The sequence below is a fragment of the Schistocerca gregaria genome, chromosome 4 (assembly GCF_023897955.1).
Source record: "Schistocerca gregaria isolate iqSchGreg1 chromosome 4, iqSchGreg1.2, whole genome shotgun sequence".
Taxonomy (NCBI): Eukaryota; Metazoa; Arthropoda; class Insecta; order Orthoptera; family Acrididae; genus Schistocerca; species Schistocerca gregaria.
In genome coordinates, this window is record NC_064923.1 from 130298737 (window position 1) to 130323418 (window position 24682).

Sequence of the window (24682 nt, forward strand, 5' to 3'; positions counted from 1 at the left end):
TAGCCATTATTTTCGAAGTCATAGCGATTTTGTCAACTGAAATGCTGTGCGTCTCACCTCGCGTCGCTGGTAATTTAAAGCGATGGAGTGCTGCGTTTGACAGGTGAACACTGGCTACATTCATATCAGATGTCCACTGAAAAAGTCAGACGAAGAAACCCAGACAGAATAATAACGTTTATGCTTTTTACGATTTCGCGACCGTAGCGGTCGCGCGGCTCCAGACTTCAGCGCCGAGAAACGCACGGCCACTCCTGCCGGCTAAAATATTTTTTAACTTTTTTTTTTAAATTTTGGTTGTGCAGTCCGTTTTGTGGTGTGGGCTGCGGCTCTGCAGCCACTGGGTCCATCCTGCCTGCAAGCCACTCGGCGTCCTGCTTAAAGACAGCCTAACCGTCCCAGTAAGAGCGCCTAGCATGTTCTGTGCTGTACACAATGAACCACTTGGGCGCATGGTGCCGGCCACGGCTGGGAACACTTTGCCGGCTGTTCCCAGAGTCTAGTGCAAGTCGATCTCGCACCAGATACTCCGCTCGTTACCCTGAGCCTGCTCTTCCCACGACCACAACAACCTGACAGCCTCACAAAGGAACGGGCTGGGAAAGGCGTTTAGCATCGCCCTGTGGCGAGCGTAATGATTTCACGGTCACCGCCGTGTTCCGCTTCTCAAGCAGCCAGCGTCGTCTCAGGTAGCTTGTGTCTGGCAAGGACTTTTATGGGTGTTGGATGGCTATGCAGTTCTGAGTTATCATCTCACCAAATAGCAACTAAGTGTTAACCCGCATAGTAAAACAATTTTTATAGCTCCAACAATCCTGCTGAGTATACCTACTTGCAGTGGTCAAGTAGGTCATGGCAAGTTGTTCACATCAGGAGAGACCTTCTTCTAAGGAAAGTTCACAGCAACGCGTACTAACTGGCGAGAGGTAAGACATTCTCTAGCGCTGCACGTATTTTTTTTTTTTTTTTTTTCGTTTTCCTGGTTTCGTGTTCACCTTAGACTGCTGCAAGATACCACTGGCGTCTACAAAGATGCACTCTATTATGGCACATGTCAGACGCATACAGTGTAGCGCGCTAACTTACTCCTCTGCAGTAACAACCGACAATCGCATCGCACACTAACGAGCCAAAACATTATGACGACATGCTTAACAGCGCACTGGTGCACCTTTGGAACACAGTACCCCAGCGATTGTGCGTAGCACTGATTTGACAAGTCCTAGATAGGTTTCTGGATGTATGTAGCACCAAATATCAAGCACAAATGACGCAATTCCCGCAAATTAGAGGCCTGTGGTTGATGGGAACACAACTTGTCATTTCCTGGCAATGTCATAGAAATTGGAAATTTGTGCTAAGAGCCTAGGAGTGGGACCAAACTGCTGAGGCCATCGGTCCCTTAGCTTACATGCTATTTAATCTAACTTACGCTAAGGACAACACAGACACCCATGTCGGAGGGCCAATGACATAACTCAAGATTCCGTGCGTTGGAAATATCTCTAGCTAAAGTTTCTGTCTCCCACACACTAGCGTGTCTTATGGTCGCTAGTCATTTGCCACCTCATAATGGCCTAAAAAAACTGTAAAACTGGTTCAGAATAAACAGATATTAGTGGAATAAAATGGAGTTCGATTGCTTTTCAAACTTAAATATGGAATTGTCCTCTCTGGATGTCACTGAACATCCATTAATATGAAAATGCTTCTACTTGCAATTTGATCATTGCCAATGTAGGTAAACTTCAGATTTTGTCATTTGCTGTTGTAACGTTTATCCCAGCCTTCACAGACGGGGGTGGTCTACCTGAGATTGGTACTGTTACCCTGCTCCATGGACAGTGAAAGTTTTTATCGCTTCAACAGAAACGTCCTGAAGTGTTCTGGAAACAATCATATGCGTGAGATAGCGTCATTTTTGACGAACCAATTTCACACGGTCCGCTAAGTTTAGTGCCAGGCGCCGAATCTGTGGCCACATGCTTGCGGCAACCAACGGTCAAACAAACGTTCGTCTAGTCCAGTATGCCTCAGTGGGACGAAATGACGTTGCCTGTTTCCCTCTGCATTACTGGAAACATTTTCTGTCACTCTTCGACAAGTTGAAGTTGTGTGGATGATGACGTGAAATACCACAGCCACTGTCTACATGCATTTTTAGATCAAAAAATCAGTATAAATTTGGAAACTAAATAAATGACGGAATAATGTAGATAGAGAGGTACAAATTGACACACATGATTGGAATGACATGGGGTTTTATTAGAACCAAAAAAAATACAAACGTTCAAAAAATGTCCGATAGATGGCGCTTCATCTGATCAGAATAGCAATAATTACCATAACAAAATAAGACAAAGCAAAGATGACGTTCTTTACAAGAAATGCTCAATATGTTCACCATGATTCCTCAACAACAGCTGTAGTCGAGGAATAATGTTATGAACAGCACTGTAAAGCATGTCCGGAGTTATGGTGAGGCATTGGCGTCAGATGTTGTCTTTCAGCATCCCTAGAGATGTCGGTCGATCACGATACACTTGCGACTTCAGGTAACCCCAAAACCAATAATCGCACGGGCTGAGGTCTGGGGATCTGGGAGGCCAAGCATGACGAACGTGGCGGCTGAGCACACGATCATCACCAAACGACGCGCGCAAGAGATCTTTCACGCGTTGAACAATACTTTTTTTTTGGTTCTAATAAAACCCCATGTCATTCCAAGCATGTGTGTCAATTTTACCTCTCTATCTACGTTATTCCGTGGTTTATTAAGTTTTCAAATTTATACTGACTTTATATTTAACCGGTACTTAATTCGCAAGCCGATCTTGTGCTCACTGCAGTCGTAACTGACAATGTGGTTGGGTCAACATTTGAAAGCGTACGGATGATCTGCTGCGGAGCTCCATGTTCAACAACGTTCGATGAACAGTGTACTCCGAAACACTTGTAAGTGCACCAGCATTGTATTCTTTCCGCAGAAACGCCACAGATAATCATCAATCCTACTTTAGAGAACAGACTAATCTCCGAGCCCAACGTTCTGTGCCGGTCGTAGTGGCCGAGCGGTTCTAGGCGCTACAGTCTGGAACCGCGCTACCGCTACGTTCGCAGGTTCGAATCCTGCCTCGGGCATGGATGTGTGTGATATCCTTAGGTTGGATAGGTTTAAGTAGTTCTAAGTTCTAGGGGACTGATGACCAAAGAAGTTAAGTCCCATAGTGCTCAGAGCCATTTTTGAACCCACGTTCTGTGAAGAGTCGTGGAGTCCAACCCTTTCGCGCCTAATGGTAGCTCCCATTGTCCTTCTACCTCTTTCCGTAGATGCTCACGACCGTAGCACGTGAACATTCGACCAGTTTCACCGATCTCGAGATACTCGTTCACAGACTTTGCATAATAACAATATGGGCTTTGTCAGAGTCGCGTGTCTCAATGTATTTCCCATTTGCAGCCAATATCTTCACTATGGTGATTTCCTCTCTGTGTCTGCTCCGCTTACATGTCCTTGTTACCGCGTCACGTGCCCGCAACTTCACCAGGTGGCATCCAACGTTGAGGTGGGCAGCGGTCATAATGTTTTTGCTAATCAGTGTACTGTCTTAATCGTTTCTGTTTCTTTAGGGTGGAATCTAAGTACCTCGCTTTTAATCATAATTGTTTTCGACCGTATAGTGATCTTTTTTTAAAAAAAAAATATCATAAATCTAAAACAGCACAAGGCGAAGGGATTGTACAGGACATACGTGTCGTGATTATGACGAGTTTGCTGTATAATGACTAATATTTGAGGTTTGTGATGATGGGCAATGATTGACCAAAATGGTTCAAATGGCTCTGAGCACTATGCGACTTAACTTCTGAGGTCATCAGTCGCATAGAACTTAGAACTAATTAAACCTAACTAACCTAAGGACATCACACACATCCATGCCCGAGGCAGGATTCGAACCTGCGACCGTAGCGGTCGCTCGGATCCAGACTGCAGCGCCTAGAACCACACGGCCACTCCGGCCCGCTAATTGACCAAAACTGGTCACGTTTAAAAGCCAGTTTCTATGATCGAGTTTAAAACAAATAAATACAGTTTTACGAGACAACCAATACAGCATCTCTACTAGTGTCCTGCAGTTGAAATACAAGCCTCTAAAAATGCATGTAGACAGTGGCTGTAGTGTTTCACGTCATCATCCACACAACTTCAACTTGTCGCTGAGCGACAAACAATGTTCCCAGTAATGCAGAGAGAAGCAGATGACGTCACTTAGTGCCACTGAAGCATAGTAGACTAGACGAACGTTTGTTTGACCGTTGGTTGCCCTAAGCATGTGTCCACAGGTTCGGCATCTGGCGCTGAACTTAGCAAATCGTGTCAGATTGGTTCGTCAAAAATGACGCAATCTAACGCGTATGATTGTTTTCAGAACACTTCAGGACGTTTCTGTCGTAGCGATAAAAACTTTCACTGTCCATGGAGCGCCGGCCGGTGTAGCCAAGCGGTTCTAGGCGTTACAGTCTGGAACCGCGCGACCGCTACGGTCGCAGGTTCGAATCCTGCCTCGGTCATGGATGTGTGTGATGTCCATAGGTTAGTTAGGTTTAAGTAGTTCTAAGTTCTAGAGGACTTATAACCTCAGAAGTTAAGTCCCATAGTGCTCAGAGCCATTTGGACCATTTCTCCATGGAGAAGGGCAACAGTATCAATATGAGGTAGAGCACCCCGGTGGGTAAAGGACTGAGTCAAAAGTTACAACAGTAAATGACAAAATCTCAAGTTTACCTATATCGTTCAGTGACATTCAGGGAGGATAATTACATATTTAAGTTTGAAAATCAATCGAACTCCATTTTATTCCACTAATATCTGTTTATTCTGAACCAGTTTTACAGTTTTTTTAGGCCATTATGAGGAGGCAAATGACTAGCGACCACAAGATACGCTAGTGTGCGGGAGACAGACACTTTAACCACAGATGTTTCCAACGCACAGAATCTTGAGTCATGACATTGGCCCTCGGGCATGGGTGTGTGTGTTGTCCTTAGCGTAAGTTAGATTAATTAGCGTGTAAGCTTAGGGACCGATGACCTCAGCAGCTTGGTCCCATAGGCTCATACAACAAATTTCCAATTTGTATGACATTGGCAGGAAATGACAAATTGTGTTCCCATCAACCACAGGCCTCTAATTTACGGGAACTGCGTCATTTGTGCTTGATATTTGGTGCCACATACATCCAGAAACCTATCTAGGACTTGTCAATTCAGTGCTACCCACAATCGCTGGCGTACTGTGTTCCAAAGGTGTACCAATGCGCTGTTAAGCATGTCGTCATAATGTTTTGGTTCGTTAGCGTGCGACGCGATTGTCGGTTGTTGCTGCAGAGGAGTAAGTTAGCGCGCTACACTGTATGCGTAGTATGACGTAATCGTCCGTATAACTCGCCACACTTGGGTGGAGGCATGTAGCGTGGGAGATGGTTACAGCGTGGATAGCTGGGTTATGAATATTGAAGACTGAAATTGCGCTGCTACATAGAGAACAATACAATTCAGCTTAATGAGGGCGTGCATTATTTCTGTTACGGCAGTCTAGATACGTGAAGACGCATAGCGAGGAGACGCGCATTAGCAAGAACTGTAACATGTGACGTGTCAGGTAGTAGTGGCGCAATGAGACTTCTGTTGACGAAATCTTCTCGGGTTACCAACTGAATTGTGGGGTTATACTGTCACAAAGCTTCGTCAAGTTTCCTTCTCTTGATCTTCAGGCAAAGTCTGAAGTTGACAAGGACGAAAGTCGTCGAAACGTTGCGATGACTCGGCTGATAGCCCGAGAAGGTTTCGTCAGTGAAATTCCCCGAGAAAGTCCACATTCCCATACTGAGATATTTGTCTGCCGTTTGCATTTCAGGCTGCGCGCCCAGCATTTTCACGATAGTTTAATGTGATAAGTGCTATTTTATCATCGTAGTGTTCATTGTGCCAAACAAAAAGGGGACACGCCACCAGTTTCAAAAACTGGAGAGTGAGAGAAACGTCGTCATTGTGTCGCTCCGACAGCTGAATGGTGAGCGTGACAGACTGCCGTCCTAAGGGGCCCGGGTTCGATTTCCAGCTGGGTCGGGGATTTTCTCCGCTCAGGGACTCGGTGTTGTGTTGTCTTCACTATCACGTCATCCCCATCCGGCGCGAAGGTATCCCAATGTGGCGTCGAATGTAATAAGACCTGCACCAAGGCGGCCAGACCTGCACCGTAAGAGGCCTCCCGCCCAATGACGCCAAACGCTCAGTTCCATTTCCATTATTAACTACCCTCTGTTCTTTGCTACAGCACGACGGATATGGTTGTGTAGAACACTCTTCCAGATTAACTTATCGGTACAAAATGCTTGGCTTGGGACCAGAGCGGACAACCGTGCACGTTCAGGAGCCCGCTTCCGGGACGGGGAGTCACCCCCCACCCCCAACGGTTTGTATCCGCGACAAGCACCGGTGTGTCGGCGAACCTGGATGTCGTTCTTCAGCGGTTTCCCACATTCCACTAGGACTCACTGGTTCCCAATCTTGTTAAGATCATTACGCCTACGTGCAATCAGATGTTGGCCATTATCCCCCGCATCCTCCCCTCCCGCCCTCTCACTTAATCCCTCCCATCATTAACATTGGCGCCTATCTGAACTGTAGAATGATAAACAATATTTTTGAAGATAAATTCTTCTCGGGTTGACAGCCAAGTCGCCGGCCGCGGTGGTCTCGCGGTTAAGGCGCGCAGTCCGGAACCGCGTGACTGCTACGGTCGCAGGTTCGAATCCTGCATGGGCATGGATGTGTGTGATGTCCTTAGGTTAGTTAGGTTTAAGTAGTTCTAAGTTCTAGGGGACTGATGACCACAGATGTTAAATCCCATAGTGCTCAGAGCCATTTGAACCATTTGACAGCCGAGTCAATGCGTTGTTCTCCAGCTGGAGAACAACGCATTGACTCGGCTGTCAACGCGAGAAGAATTTATCATCAAGATTCGCCGAGAAAGCCTGCATTCTAATATTTGTGAACACTTTTATTTTTAAGATGATGAATTATTAATAATATTTTGTTTTTGTAGGCGTTTCATTAAACGTCAAACTAAGGAGACGTTGAGACAATTGGTACTTCTTATACCAAACTACCATTTCTTATAGAATGGTGAAGCAAGACGCAGTGCATTGCTAGTGCGACCTACAATTTCTCATCAGGAAAGACATATAACTATCTATATTGAGCGTAGAATTCCTCTGTACCACTCATATATATATATATATATATATATATATATATATATATATATATATATATATATATATATATATAGAGTTGAGGCTCACCGGCCATTTGGCCATCTTCTGCAGTGCAGATGCGCAGACAGTGCCCGAACTCTTACGGGAATCGGCAGTAGAGCCGCTAATAATGAGTATAATAGGCAGGGGCACTATGAATATAATGCGGGACAATGAGTTGCGAATGTGGGTCTAACGGGAGGCGTGCCCTACAGTCGCACTATCCTCTGTGTACTCGGTGGCTCAGATGACAGCCGCCCTCTGTAATAAAAAAAAACTGAGTGAATGGATCAATAATGAACTACAATGGGCGTCAGGGGACGTCCGCCACGAACAATTGCAACGAACTATAAGATTTAAAAAAGATGGATAAGTGTCTGCCATGTAAGCAGGAGATCCCGGGATCGAGTCCCGGTCGGGGCACACATTTTCAATTGTCCCCGTTGATTTACATCAACGCCTGTATGCGGCCAGGGGTTTTCATTTCATTGTAAATAGCGAAAAATCGATTTAAAATCAATGACTTGAAAATTTAAAAAGCACTCTGTCTTCAGGCCACACGTGGCCCATCGGGACCATCCGACCGCCGTATCATCCTCAGTTGAGAATGCGGATAGGAGGGGCGTGTGGTCAGCACCCCGCTCTCCCGGTCGTTACGATGGTTTTGTTTGACCGGAGCCGCTACTAGTCGGTCGAGTAGCTCCTCAATTGGCATCACGAGGCTGAGTGCACCCCGAAAAATGGCAACAGCGCATGGCGGCTGGATGGTCACCCATCCAAGTGCCGACCACGCCCGACAGCGCTTAACTTCGGTGATCTCACGGGAACCGGTGTATCCACTGCGGCAAGGCCGTTGCCCCAACGATTTGAAAATGTGTGCACAATACTTATTGTTTCTAAGCTGCTTAATTTATGGGCTCCTTCCTTCTCAACCGGCAGAAATAGGGGAGGGGGCTTCAGGCTACCATTTCTTTGTATCTGGGCAGCCCCAACGATAATAATAATAATCCTGTGTTGGACCTGTAGCAGTGTAGTAGCATAACATTGTTACTGTTGTATCGCCGGCTGGGGTGACCGAGCGGTTCTAAGCGCTAGTCTGGAACCGTGCGACCGCTACGGTCGCAGGTTCGAATCCTGCCTCGGGCATGGACGTGTGTGATGTCCTTAGGTTATTTAGTTTTAGGTAGTTTTAAGTAGTTCTAAGTTCTAGGGGACTTATAACCTCAGAAGTTAAGTCCCATAGTGCTCAGAGCCATTTTACTGTTGTATCGTGTTGTGAATTAGTTTGTTTATCGTTGCGAAGTGAATAGCGAAGCAATTTTTGTGGTGTACTGGCTGGAACTACCGACAACTCCGAGTAGGCATATGTGACACATGAGTCTCTCTCCTAAGAAACGCCAGGCGCATTTTCTATGGTGTTTCACCAGAAATATGGAACTTCGTTTTTGCATTGTGTACCTGGAGTCAGCCCAGACAATTACTGCTCATCACTCAGTGTTGACGGAAAGCGTCGATTAGTTCCCCGTTACAAACAGCCGGCCGCGGTGGTCTCGCGGTTCTAGGCGCGCAGTCCGGAATCGTGCGACTGCTACGGTCGCAGGTTCGAATTCTGCCTCGGGCATGGATGTGTGTGATGTCCTTAGGTTAGTTATGTTTAAGTAGTTCTAAGTTCTAGGGGACTGATGACCACAGCAGTTGAGTCCCATAGTGCTCAGAGCCATTTGAACCATTTTTTCGTTACAAATAAAACTATTTCTAAGTGGAACTTTACGTCCGTGTTCGGTACAGCTGTTCCCGATTACTTGTGTCCGATATTCGCTCTGTCGACATGTGTTAACATAGAGAGTAAAACACGAAACCTAAGCACTACCGCAGCAGTGACAACAGTGCACTGGGCCGCTCTGACGGCTGTCGCCAAGCATGCGGCGCCACTCACTCGCTGCTGAGTTGCTGTTTATTGGAAATTTGTGGTAAGGTCTTGTGGGACCAAACTGCTGAGGTCATCGGCCCCTAAGCTTACATACTACTTAATCTTAAAGTAACTTAAGCTGAGGACAACACATACACCCATGCCCGAGGGAGGATACCAACCTCCAACGGAGAAAGTCTCGCGGACCGTCACAAGACGCCCTAGTCCACTCGGCTACCCCGCCCAGCTGCTGATTATTCTTCGACTTTAAGCTACTTGTAAGCATATATAATAAAACTTATACAGGGCCAGATTAATCTGGGAGCGCTGTATCGAATGAGCACGTGAAATTCCGATTTATAAATAATATTGATTGTAATGGTAAACAAAACCGACCTTTTCTGTTGGCGCTGAGCGTCGCATGAAAGACAGGATGAGCAGTAATTGATTAGGATGATTCCAGCCGCAGAACGAAAAATCAAAATTCCGTATACCTGCTGAAACATCACAGAAAATGCGCCTGACGACTCTTAGGAGGGAGACACTGTTATGCCTCAATTTTATTATCATAAATCCATGGTGGAAAGTATACGGCATCTGTGGTGGATCAACTATATGAGTAACATGTTCACACATTCGTTCCATAAGGTCTAACACTCACCACAATGTGTCACGCATTATTGCTAGAATTTCAAATAGAAAGGTAATTACTGATAATTTGTGTAACCAATAATACACTCTTACGAAATAGCGATAATAGCAATAATCTTTTAAAATTAATTTTCTGTGATGACTGAAACAAACTGAACCCTTCTGATTATGCCCCTCAGGTTGGAAACCACAGTGCTACTCAATACTGTGTTAGCACCCACGACCAGCCTCAGACACTCGCTGGCCAAACATTTAGACCACTTGTGTCCTCGGAGTCTCTCGCGGTGGCATACCCGAGTGAAATCTCGGTTTTCAAACCGCGTCATTTCGGATAACACACTCGAGCTTTTGATGGCTCTCTCCGCCATCGTCGTCAAGTGAAAATCACTGGCTATTGGGGCTGACACGGTTTCTCGCTTATTTGGGCACGATTGCAGTGGCTGGCACTAGTCACAGAGGGCCAAAGTTATGCGGAAGGCGAGATGCGCCTCGCTGCACCTCAGGTCCGCCGCGGTGCCATTGACGTCACGCTGCTTGAGGGGCCGACACCACGTTTGAATGTGCCGCTCCCAACTATCAGCAAGCGTGAAGTATGCATATTTGTTGTGGATATCGAATATCGATATATCACAACAAAATTCAGGGAAAAAATGATGAGCTTCACCAGAAAGCTTTAACAAAGAGTCCATATTTTCGAATTTGACTTGATGTTATTCTGCACGTGAATAACATTTATACCCCCTTTATGGTTGTTGGCAGCAAGATGACGCCTCTACACACCGGCGGTCCCCCTTGTTTGAGACCCTAGAATAAATACGCCTCTCCACCCCTCTACGTCCCCCCCCCCCCCCCCCCCCCGACCACGCAACAACGAACTTGTGACGTCACACTAGCCGCCTTGTTCGCTATACTTCGCAAAAGATCAGCTCTTTGCAGGGCCCACAGGAAACCAATGAGTATTTGGAAAGGTACTCACTAAGGATCTTAATTGTATCACGTGCTGTCGGGAGCTTGCACGCATTTAAACACACCGTTATCAATTATTAAACTCATTTGAAATAGGGACTCACTCCATGTCGGAGACGGCTACTAGCACTCGTAAGATCCGCTGTGTTACGGACTGTAACTTAGGCGCCGATATCTGACAGGGAGCGAGCATCTATATCAGACGAGTTTAATAATTCTTGACTACAGGTTTAATTGCAAGCACGAAGAAATTAAGTCCTTTAATGGGTACGTTGTTGTTCTGGTCTTCAGTTCAGAGACTGGTCTGATGCAGCTCTCCATGCTACTCTATCCTGTGCAAGCTTCTTCATCTCCCAGTGCCTACTGCAACCTACGTCCTTCTATATCTGCTTGGTATATTCATCTCTTGCTCTCTCTCCCTACGATATTTACCCTCCACACTGCCCTCCAGTATTAAATTGGTGATCCCTTGATGCCTCAGAATATGCCCTACCAATCGTTCCCTTCATCTAGTCAAGTTGTGCCACAAATTTCTCTTCTCTCCATTTCTAGTCAATACCTGCTCATTAGTTATGTGATCTACCCATCTAATTTTCATCATTCTTCTGTAGCACCACATTTCGAAAATTTTCTTTTTTCTTCTTGTCTAAACTATTTATCACCCACGTTTCATTTCCATACATGGCTACACTCCATACAAATACTTTCAAAAACGACTTCCTGACACTTAAATCTATATTCGATGTTAACAAATTTCTCTTCTTCAGAAACGCTTTCCTTGCCGTTGCCAGTCTACTTCGACCATCATCAGTTATTTTGCTCCCCAAATAGCAAAACTCGTTTACTTCTTTAAGTGTTTGATTTCCTAATGTAATTCCCTCAGCATCTCACGACTTAATTCGACTGCATTCCATCATCCTCGTTTTGCTTTTGTTGATGTTCATCTTATATCCTCCTTTCAAGACACTATCCATTCCGTTCAACTGCTCTTCCAAGTCCTTTGCTGTCACTGACAGAATTACAATGTCATCGGCGAACCTCAAAGTTTTTATTTCTTCTCCATGGATTTTAATTCCTACTCCCAATTTTTCTTTTGTTTGCTTTACTGCTTGCTTAATATACAGATTGAATAACATCAGGGATAGGCTACAACCCTGTCTCACTCCCTTCGCAACCACTGCTTCCCTTTCATGCCTCTCGACTCTTATAACTGACATCTGGTTTCTGTCGAAATTGCAAATAGCCTTTCGTTCCCTGCCACCTTCAAAATTTGAAAGAGAGCATTCCAGTCAACATCGTCAAAAGCTCTAAGTCTACATTGCTGTAAACGTAGGTTTGCCTTTCCTTAATCTATTTTCTAAGATAAGTGTGGGTACCTTATCAATTACATATTGGTTTGCGGTGGGCCCTGCATGGCGCTGAGTGTTCGCGACGTGTGGCAGACAAGCAGGCAAGTGTGACGTCACAAGTTCGCTGCGAGGCCCGTATTTCTCGTGGGCCCAGCCAGGGCGCTAAGTAACTGACTCGAGCAGTAGCAGCAGCACATGACGTCACGCACGGCCCCTGTGCACCGGAGCGTCAGCTGGCAGCCAACGCGGCTGACCCTGTGATCTGATTGGCCGCCGCCGGGTTCGCCGCTGCCGGAATGCGGCGCCGGAGAAAACCGCGAGAAAGCGCCGCGACGCCCACACGCCGGTGGACACGGCTACTCGATCCTGAAGATGGAAAACGGAAATAAAGCATTTCGACAAATAAGTTACCCCACTGTCAGTGAGTCACTGTGTGACGCCGTGACGGCCAGTTTGCAGGGGAGCAACGGCGCTATAGAGCTCGACTGCACACGCTGACCTTGAACGGACACCGTACGAAGCGCGTGTGAAAGACATCGTGCATTAGTATGTGTGTATACTGAATACAGACTTCACTGTTCTTATCTCATTTTACTGTTCCATCCCCTGTTGTTCTTTATATTGACGAGAGTTTTCTGTTAAGTTGTCGATAGCAGAGTTCTACAAGAACCAGACTGCAGGTATGACTGAAAGAATGTAAAAGGGGGCCATAGAGGAAAATGGAGTGGAAGTGAGACAGGGCTGTAGCTTATTCCCCATGTTTTCAGTCTTTCAGTGGGCGGGCAGTAACAGAAACCAAGGAAAAATTTGGAAGGAGAATTTAAAGTCCAAGCAGAAATAGATATTTTAAGGTTTGACAACTACACTGACACCATTATACAAAGTAGAGGACTTGAAAAGATGTTATTTGTACTTGGAGAGCGAAATAACTGACGATGATACAATAAAGTTGTGTTTATATCAGTGCAACTTCCGTGCAAAAAATAAAAAAAAAAATAAAAAGAGTCTCTGAGCACTATGAGACTTGACTTCTGAGGTCAACAGTCCCCTAGAACTTAGAACTATTTAAACCTAACTAACCAGTGGACATCACACACATCCATGCTAGAGGCAGGATTCGAACCTGTGACCGTAGCAGTCGCGCGGTTCTAGACTGTAGCGCCTAGAACGACTCGGCCACCTCGGCCGGCCAACTTTCGTGCAAATCTGAACGAAATAAAAGCACCTTCGTTCGTACTTTCGACGAATACATGTTGAAGAATGCGAGTGATTCTCAACGATACTTGATGTGACACCGTCCTGATTCCTTTAAGAGCTGCTTCGATTCAGAAATAGTTCGCGAAATAGAAAAACGCCGAAATCGTGTTCATAATGGAAATTACTTCTTCCATTGTTGTCTGGGTATTGTTGCAGAACTATATATGTGGTGTCCAAGCCCTCCAAACAATGTGGTAAATTCCACCTCAATTCAAAATCTGGCGCCACATCCAACTACTCATCTCTAGAGTTTGGAGGCAGGAGAAAAAAAAAATTAAAAATCAACTATCCTCTCCCCCCCCCCCCCCCACACACACACACAATCCTGACAGGATCGGTAAAAGGCCCAACGGACACAAGTCGCCTCTTGGGGAGACAAGTTGAGAGGTGCAACGGAGGCGCCAGAACTGTAGCATTTGTTAAATAACATACAGGAAATACTGCAACCGACGCAAGTCTTTTCGAATTGATTTAATTGTACCGTTACTGGTTTAGGACTGAGCGCATCGACTGACTGTAGCGTTAATGTCTTTGCAAATTTTACATTTGTGTATTCACAAGACACAAATTAATAAAAATATAAACTTATAAACTGATACATAACCTGGTGAAACACTTATCTTCGGAATATATGTTTTATAAAAATTTATTGCTTTTAGACATCTCATATATCAGTGAATAACTTCAGAGAGTTAATAACATAATGTACGGTAAGTAAGGAACGATCGGTCGCGAAATGGAAATCACAGTGAAAATCAAAACCGTTTTCTTTACACATTTAGCTACACCTTTCAGGTACTTCTCTACATGATCGCCGATCCGACTCCGACATTTGTCGGAGCGTTATACCAAATTTCCAATACTATCGTCACAGAAGGCAGCCGCCTGTGCTGTCCGATAGTTCACTACGCTGGTCTATAGCGCGTAGCCTACGCCCAAGTGTTGTCTTAGTATCCAGCTTTTCACGTGAACAGAGATGATACTCAGGACGAGCCAACTAGGGCTGTGTAGTGAGTGATCGAACACTTCCCATCGAAAAGGCTGCAGGAGCGACTTCACTGCCCCTGCAGGGTGAGGCTGAGAATTGCCATGAAGAAGGAAGTGCGTGGCAGTTGTGTTAGGTGGGCTGCATTCATTAAGGTGAAGCCTCTCAGCGGGCCCTCCTACTTGGCGGGAGACATTGTAGTTCTAGGCACCTTCACTCGCTCACAGTGCGCTCAAAACTGAAAAGAGCGTCTTGATGCGACCGACGGGCATACTATAGAAACTGCGCAACCCGTCTGTGAAATGCCTCGTCGGATTTTCATAGTGGTTTCCATTTCGCGACCGATTGTTCCTCACTTTCCGAATAGCTCTCGTACTTTAGATTATTGAGTCTAGATGAAAATCAAGTATTAAATACGCAAATTAAGCCTCAAGTGGAATTTTAAAAACATGCTTGAGTCACACAAATAATATTACTAACTTCACTTTTCGAATTTTGTAACACTAAAGCGATATATAAAACATTTGAAAATCGTATTCATAAAAAAGACAACATTAAAATGCACAGTTGCCTTTAAGAGTATCAACATGAATTATCCTGATTTAACTATCCGGTTTATTGGAAAGGAAACCTAAATTATATTTATAAAGAATCTGATCATTGCACAGGAGACATTTAAGGCTACCAACATCTGTTTGATATTTGATCTGCATTTAAATAAGTATCAGTAACCTTCTAAATAAATATATTGACTTTGGAAAAGAAGCATCTTCTTAGATATGGCACCGTAAAACTGAGTTAGGAGTTGCTTTTCAAACATGTTATGAGAAAGCTGTATTTGTTTATTCCTGGTGTGGTCAAAGTATCACACAATGTTAGCGCCCATGTTTAAACTGTAATGTGTATGAAATATAAATTGAAAACGCGTAACAGTAAACAATGAGGATGTGCTCTACTGAAGCTGACGGCCTTCGATTAATTATCTCGACTACTTACGCAAAATCCATTATGTATTAGGGATGTTCAAAAGAAAAGGTGAGAAACAATACTGTGTGTATAATTGAAGCCTTTATTCAAAAGATATCACCAGAGACCCGAGCACAACTATTCCATTGTTCCTCGAGCTACTCCTCCACTGTGACCTCCAGTTAGTTGTCCAAGTTGAAGCGCTTTCCTTTGAGATCTTTTTTTTAGCAGACAAAACGCATGGAAGTCGCAGGCCGACATGTTCGGGCTTTAGGGCGCATGCTCAAGTTGTTTGCACTTGAACTCGGCCATTACACTTTGTGTGACATTGGAGAAGCGTGGACGCGTGTTATCCTGGAGCAGAATCACTCCCTCCGTGAGTAACCCAGGCTGTTTACTCTTGATGGACTTGCGTAGGTCGCGGAGTGTCTTCCAATGCACGTCATTTTTCAATGTTAGAGGAATTCAATGGGTATCTGACCTCGGACATCGAAAAAGACGGTGAGCATCACCTTGCCTGCTCTGAGGTCTCTCTGTAACGTCCCCTTAGAAAAATTAATGAAGTACTGTGCTGGAAAATCTCTAACGTTATTTGATTTTCAAACAGCTGAGCAAAACTGAACGTACACAGACATTTCGCTCTTTACTCATTCTGATCAACACTAAACTGACACACAATACTTTTAGCGCAACGCAATCTGACTTTCAATAATCCCCACAAGAGAATGGCCCTGACTAACAATAACTTATAACTTTCATGGATCCTTTCCTCACAAACAATACAGCGAGCGCCAACACTGCCAGCTAAATAAAAGAGTCTAACTACTGAAGGCAATATCTACTGATAGGCATAGTTAGCAAATGAAAGATTTTGATAGAGAACAAACAATGTATTTACCTTAACGGATTAACGATAAGCGAAGTTAATTTTGTGACTAACGTTGCGGTACACAGATATGTTACAGAACCGCATCACCCCTAGCCTATGGGATAAACACCTGCTGGAATGTATGACGTTAATGCAGGATGACAGCAGACCGTACTATTCGTTTCGGACCTCTTCATAAGTATGGAAGTGTGATAACGCATGTCAATCACATCGCGATTACGGGCAGGTTGGGGTTCACGCCAGAATCTCAGGACGTGAGCTAGCAGCGCATGTCGGGTGTTGCAAGCGTCAACTTCGCGTCTTAATATCTCGGGATGTAATGGGAATATTGCGATGCAATCGACGCCATTGTGTATGTGCTTTGTCATGCTATGGATTGCTGCAGATAAAAGTATAGGAGGTCCATTTAAAAAAAACATATGTTTGTATTAATAAACACACATGTTTTCGCTTTAGAATGTTTCCAAATATGTACATTCATGGGCCCCAGCCCCAAATTGATAATGGTGAAAGTCGTTTTCCAATAGCTGTTACTGTTCCAGAGATATTTTGGGTGGACAAGATAGCTGGGACACCCTGTATATATAAATTTGTAAGACTGGATGTCATGAACTGATCAGTTCATGAAATCCAGTCTTGCAAATTTACTGTCTCTGATGGACACACACATCCAGAACATCCCCTCTCAAAACTCCGCCATCTCTCTCCCCACATCCACCACTGCATAGGGGGAGGGACGTATGGTTTAATGTCACAGTGGTAAACCATCACCTTGACCTTTTCAGGCAATTAATCAACCTCAAAGGCCAATATGAAGGCACCGGTAGAAACCCTGTTGCCTTTGGGTCCCCTGTAAACGCGCCGGATGAAATGAACACCCAGCTGCCCTAAATTGGTGTAGAGCTCGTCGTCAGACTGCAAGAGGAGATCTTGATGGAAAATGATCCCCTAGACCATGTTGAAGCTTTTATGGGAAGCGGTGGAAACAGGAATATCGCCCAGCTTGTCACAGGCGAGTAACGCTCGGGACTGGCCTGGGGGTGCTGTCTGAATCAACACTGCTCCATTCCGCATCTTTAACAGTGCTGTCACTTCTCCAGACTTATCTTCTCAAGGTGTTAAATGAAAAATCTGAGGCTTCATAGGTCGAAAGGAGTCCCTGTCGCCTCGCCTGCAGACTAAAAACATAGGCGAATATCGGTCTCTCCGTTCTGTAGCCCTATGTTCTTCCCATGGTGTAGCGAGGGAGAGAAACGATACCTGTCAGCATTGTATTCGATCTTAACCTTCTTAGAGACTGCTGGCGCTGTACGGTCACCAGCAAGAGATGACTTAGTCCTCTTCATTGAGGATCATCCGCCCTGATTACACCCACCCCAATCAGGGGCTCTCCCCATGGGCACAACCCAGCCACAGCAAAGGCCACCTAGCATGACGGCAGTTGCCAGGAGTCCTGTTGTTGTTGTCTTCAGTCCTGAGACTGGTTTGATGCTGCTCTCCATGCTACTCTATCCTGTGCAAGCTTCTTCATCTCTCAGTACTTACTGCAACCTACATCCTTCTGAATCTTCTTGGTGTATTCATCTCTTAGTCTCCCTCTTCTATTTTTACCCTCCACGTTGCCCTCCAATACTAAATTGGTGATCCCTTGATGCCTCTGAACATGTCCTACCAACCGATCCCTTCTTCTAGTCAAGTTGTGCCACAAACTCCTCTTTTCCCCAATCCTATTCAATACCTCCTCATTATCTATGTGATCTAACTATGTAATCTTCAGCATTCTGTAGCACCACTTTTCTAAAGCTTCTTTTCTCTTCTTGTCTGAACTATTTATCGTCCATGTTTCATTTCCATACATGGCTACACTCCATACAAATACTTTCAGAAATGACTTCCTGGCACTTAAATCTATTCTCTATGTTAACAAATTTCTCTTCTTCAGAAGCACTTTCCTGCCATTGTAAGTCTACATTCTATATCCTCTCTACTTCGACCATCATCAGTTATTTTGCTCCCCAAATAGCAATACTCATTTACTACTTTAAGAGTCTCATTTCCTAATCTACTTTCCGCAGCATCACCCGATTTAATTCTACAACATTCCAGTATTCTCGTTCTGCTTTTGTTGATGTTCATCTTATATCCTCCTTTCAAGACACTGTCCATTCTGTTCAGCTGCTCTGCCAGGTCCTTTGCTGTCTCTGACAGAATTATAATGTCACCGGCGACCCTCAAAGTTTTTATTTCTTCTCCATGGATTTTAATACCTACTCCGAATTTTTCATTTGTTTCCTTTACTGCTTGCTCAATATACAGATTGAATAGCATCGGGGAGAGGCTACAACCCTGTCTCACTCCCTTCCCAACCACTGTTTCCCTTTCATGCCCCTCGACTCTTATTACTGCCATCTGGTTTCTGTACAAATTGTAAATAGCCTTTCACTCCCTGTGTCTTACCCGTGCCACCTTCAGAATTTGAAAGAGAGTATTCCAGTCAACATTGTCAAAAGCTTTCTCTAAGTCTACAAATGCTAGGAAAGTAGGTTTGTCTTTCCTTAATCAATTTTCTAAGATAAGTCGTAGAGTCAATATTGCCTCACGTGTTCCAACATTTCTACGGAATCCAAACTGTGCTTCCCAGAGGTCGGCTTCTACCAGTTTTTCCATTCGTCTGTAAAGAATCCGTGTTAGTATTTTGCATCAGTAGCTTATTAAACTGATAGTTCGGTAATTTTCTCACCTGTCAACACCTGCTTTCTTTGGGATTTTGAATTATTATATTCTTCTTGAAGCCTGAGGGTATTTCCCCTGTCTCATACATCTTGCTCGCCAGAGGTTAGACTGAAATTTTAAACGTTCTTCCACCTCATAAGGTATTCGTTGCTATTTCCGTTCTCTTGAAACCGTATGTTTTCGTCTCCACTTGATTTTTATTTGCTACAGTATAGCGGACATTAAACTCAAGATACCATCCACTAATTTTTGAACGTCTATCGTTTGGGCCATAGCATTTAGTCTATGGAGTGATGGTGTACATACGTTTGAAGTTATTGGTCTTAATTAAAGCTGGGACGGTACGGGAGCTGAGCGATAAACACTCCAGTTCCTAATGTTAATCCGTCGCGGAGTTTCCGTGTGTATTTTCCTGTTAGTCTTCGAGTGAAGTAGGCTACTATCAGTATAGGATAGTGACGTCTTTGTATTCCTGGAACGCGTCGCCAGTTCTCATCAATGGCGGAAATTCTAACTTGTCATTTGTTTGCCATCGTGCCACCAACGTGGTATTTGGAGCGTTCGTATTATTTCGTCCCACTGCATGACGTGCCGCAATGGCGTAGCTACTGTATTTGTATTTAATACACTGCGCGCGTCGTTATAAGATATGTTGTTGAATTTAGCTATTTTGTGTATTTATCTCGAATACTTGTACACTGCAACTTCAGTCTGAGGCCTAAATGATTTTCTTGGCAGTAGTTACATATAACTGACTGAGTCGGACCTGTGCATGATATGTGCTGTCACAGGATCTTTCGAATCATATTTAGCCATTGTACTGGTTCCTAATCTGATCGTAATGCAGACTTTTGAAACACTGTCGTAAAGGATGTACGTACGGTTCTGCACTATAAAATACCGGTAATGTTTTTTAACCAAACATTAACAAACGTATGGATGTGGTGTGAAAGAACTCGCACCAGGCCGGCGGGTCATATGACTTGAAGAGTGTTTAGCTGTATCTCATCAATATATTGTTGTTAGAGAGTCAATTCAGTTGATGGTATTTAATGCACAGGATCGATTTCGAAATTACTAACTTTCATAACCGGACGTGGCAGCGGCACCAAGGCCTTGCATCTTACACTTATACTGCTGTGATTAATTTTCATGAAGATGAAATTGTCTAATTTCGAAATGGTTCAAATGAATTAAATTCCATCAATAAAACAGCTGACTGGACTATCCAACAATAGTTTAAGGAGTCAGGAAACATGTTTGAGTTTTTTTGATAATGTGATGCCACTCAGTGTTAACTTCTTAGAAGATCCCCACAATTTTGTAACATTCATTTACAATTACATCCAGAATCTACGGTCTATTTATTAGGGTTTGAAGTACGTTGACAACTTGTTTGTCCATCACATGCTTGGAAGTTTTAAGCAGCAGCACTCCGTCTTCAGGCCACAAGTGGCCCATCGGGACCATCCGACCGCCGTATCATCCTCAGATCAGGATGCAGATAGGAGGGGCGTGGTGTTAGCACACCGCTCTCCCGGTCGTTATGATGGTTTTCTTTGACCGGAGCCTCTACTATTCGGTCGAGTAGCTCCTCAATTGGCATCACGAGGCTGAGTGCACCCCAAAAAATAGTAACAGAGCATTGCGGCCCGGATGGTCGCCCATCCCAATGCCGGCCACGCCCGACAGCGCTTAACTTCGGTGATCTCACGGGAAGCGGTGTATCCACTGCGGCAAGGCTGTTGCTCCTTGGAAGAATTAACCTCGTAAATATTTCCTTTAAAGACATTATTCTATACTAATAATATCTGTAAACTCGTCTCGCACAATATCAGTCCTCATAAACAAGTTTGCTTATCCGCAGCCATTAGATGGACTTTCTCAATGTTTCTATCAAGGCTTTCAACGTACACGAGAGAAGGATCCAGATCTGCCTTCTTGCCACTGGTTTGATTTGTTCGTCGTTCCTCTGCCGAAACTTCTTGGGTACCTTCCACGTGTTCTCTTGGGTCCCTCTCACACAGCTATTGCATGTTCTACGTTGTAGAGGCTTTTCTTGTCTTCCTCTTCTGTCGTCTTCACTGGAATTTTCCTCTTGTCTTCTATCCTCAGAGTCTCCACCAGGTCTGGTGTTCAATTGCCGTTTGTCGGCATCTAGTTCAATCTCATAATCATCTCTCATCTCTTCAGAAGTTCCGGACATACCATACAATTCAGTGCTTAAGGCGAAGGTTAACGGCGCTCCTGACATCTGGACACTATTCCTGACGGATAAAAACTGTTTTTATGCTTCCCTACTTACCGCACGTCCATCCTTCCCACAATGGCCAACAAACGTGCTAGGAATCTGGAGGAAGCAAACAGTCGCATAACTTCTTGCCTCATTGTCACTATTGCTTCAAGGTACACCGCACTACCTCCCAAAACATTCTAGGCGGTGCAAGGAATTTTCCGCCTTCCTCGTTCGTTCGCCTGCCGTTCATCAAAATGATCTTCCCGTAGTTGGGGTTTCAACTAGCACCAATGCACTCCCTAGTAACTGCTGTCCGACTATTTTAATTACCAGGACACTGCTTCCACATGTACAATACAGATGACTATAAATTGCGTGGCCGAGTGAATACCTTAAGGTACAGCATATTGGAGTTACTTCTCATTCCATTCATGGACAAAGGGCGTAAATAATCATCGCCAATATTGCCCTTTGCTTGCAGATTTTACTATTGCTATCTATATGTGAGCGACACATTGCGGGACAGAAGACTATTTATAGAGTTTACTTTCCAAGCGAGTTGTAGGACTTTTCTAATTAAATTGTCCGTTCTTTTACAAGTCATAGTAAAAGCGACATTCTGTCTATGGGGAAAAAAAGACTGACATACAGACACAATCATATTTGTAATAATATAACAATCATAACCGGTTTCAGTCACACTCATACCTTACGACACTGAAGTGCATTTATAATTGATGAAACCTGATACTCGTGTTTACGTACACGTGAATAATGGTTGATTATAAAGGCACATGTGACTCATACATGAGTGTACAAACACAACGGACTGATATCGAATACGCATCTGACTTAAATGAATACTGAAATGCAACGGTATCAGTTTGTCATTATTGAATCAGAAATTCAGACACGGATAACGTTTTTGACTGCATCAACGACAGCCCTAACGTTTGATCTATTCTTCTGTTACTGACATCTTGTTTAAACATCATAGCAGCCCTATGGAATTAGAAGACAATTGGCACTTATTTGTGATCTTTATCGCAATATGTTTCATATCGGACCAGATAACTGAAAGAAAGCGATCCTGGGCTGCACCTTGTACCCAGTGAGCGGACAATCTACTTACTTGGTTCCAATTACCAAAACTTTCGCTTCTTTTAATGCAAATCACTTTGAACTAACTCTCTGGATATTATAGATTGATAAATAAGTTCTGTGTTAATGAAGCAATGAATTGAAACAGTAGAGATGGGCAGCACGTGATGAACTGCGTAATAAATCTACAATACAGGTTAGTAAACCGCATGAGGAAAATAATAGTGTGGCGATTGATCACTCTAACCTTGTATACCAGTAACACAACCAGTTTCTAGTTGCAACACTTCTTTACTGATTACACATACACATGAATTCATCAGCAGTAATAATCAATTAACAACATTTTCATATCAAGGCCCTCTCCACAATTAGTATTTACAATATTAACCGTCACACTTGTGACAACGGCCCCTTTACGTGCCGGTAACAAAAACCAAAATAGATGAAATAGATAACTAAATGTTTACATTGTTGGCTATCGCCTTTCTCAATCAGTTTCACTCTTACTGAAAACGTAAAATTAGTTTTATGCTATCTGACCTGAAGGTTACTATTAATTGTTCTGTTTACACTTAGCATTCTACTACACTCAACGTCCAGAAGATTCTAGGCTTTATGCAAGCTTAAGGCAAAACGTCAATTTGATGAACATGCGAGGGACGCGATCAAACGTCAATCTACACTCCTGGAAATTGAAATAAGAACACCGTGAATTCATTGTCCCAGGAAGGGGAAACTTTATTGACACATTCCTGGGGTCAGATACACCACATGATCACGCTGACAGAACCACAGGCACATAGACACAGGCAACAGAGCATGCACAATGTCGGCACTAGTACAGTGTATATCCACCTTTCGCAGCAATGCAGGCTGCTATTCTCCCATGGAGACGATCGTAGAGATGCTGGATGTAGTCCTGTGGAACGGCTTGCCATGCCATTTCCACCTGGCGCCTCAGTTGGACCAGCGTTCGTGCTGGACGTGCAGACCGCGTGAGACGACGCTTCATCCAGTCCCAAACATGCTCAATGGGAGACAGATCCGGAGATCTTGCTGGACAGGGTAGTTGACTTACACCTTCTAGAGCACGTTGGGTGGCACGGGATACATGCGGACGTGCATTGTCCTGTTGAAACAGCAAGTTACCTTGCCGGTCTAGGAATGGTAGACCGATGGGTTCGATGACGGTTTGGATGTACCGTGCACTATTCAGTGTCCCCTCGACGATCACCAGAGGTGTACGGCCAGTGTAGGAGATCGCTCCCCACACCATGATGCCGGGTGTTGGCCCTGTGTGCCTCGGTCGTATGCAGTCCTGATTGTGGCGCTCACCTGCACGGCGCCAAACACGCATACGACCATCATTGGCACCAAGGCAGAAGCGACTCTCATCGCTGAAGACGACACGACTCCATTCGTCCCTCCATTCACGCCTGTCGCGACACCACTGGAGGCGGGCTGCACGATGTTGGGGCGTGAGCGGAATACGGCCTAACGGTGTGCGGGACCGTAGCCCAGCTTCATGGAGACGGTTGCGAATGGTCCTCGCCGATACCCCAGGAGCAACAGTGTCCCTAATTTGCTGGGAAGTGGCGGTGCGGTCCCCTACGGCACTGCGTAGGATCCTACGATCTTGGCGTGCATCCGTGCGTCGCTGCGGTCCGGTCCCAGGTCGACGGGCACGTGCACCTTCCGCCAACCACTGGCGACAACATCGATGTACTGTGGAGACCTCACGCCCCACGTGTTGAGCAATTCGGCGGTACGTCCACCCGGCCTCCCGCATGCCCACTATACGCCCTCGCTCAAAGTCCGTCAACTGCACATACGGTTCACGTCCACGCTGTCGCGGCATGCTACCAGTGTTAAAGACTGCGATGTAGCTCCGTATGACACGGCAAACTGGCTGACACTGACGGCGGCGGTGCACAAATGCTGCGCAGCTAGCGCCATTCGACGGCCAACACCGCGGTTCCTGGTGTGTCCGCTGTGCCGTGCGTGTGACCATTGCTTGTACAGCCCTCTCGCAGTGTCCGGAGCAAGTATGGTGGGTCTGACACACCGGTGTCAATGTGTTCTTTTTTCCATTTCCAGGAGTGTATTATGCCTAGAACAAGTCTCTCGTTGAATGGAACAGAGAAATCGCGCGTTAACGGGGTCCGGCCGGCCCTGACTTCAAATCCTCAGATTTCCGTCACACTGCAAGCTCGCGGAGCGAGGTTTGCTCGCGTCGACCACTGTATACGTTTCTGAAAACAGGAAAACATGAGCGGCAGACACACTATAGTATATCCAAGTTACACAAATATATAGAA

The 24682-nt window shown here is 44.8% G+C and overlaps 1 protein-coding gene and 1 pseudogene across 1 annotated transcript in view; one reads left to right on the top strand and one right to left on the bottom strand.

The window, feature by feature from the left end:
* The window catches only part of LOC126266649 (uncharacterized), a 410325-nt gene that overhangs the window by 143259 nt on the left and 242384 nt on the right, over window positions 1-24682 (top strand). The window lies entirely within an intron of this gene.
* LOC126268339 (5S ribosomal RNA) lies at window positions 8061-8177 on the bottom strand (annotated as a pseudogene).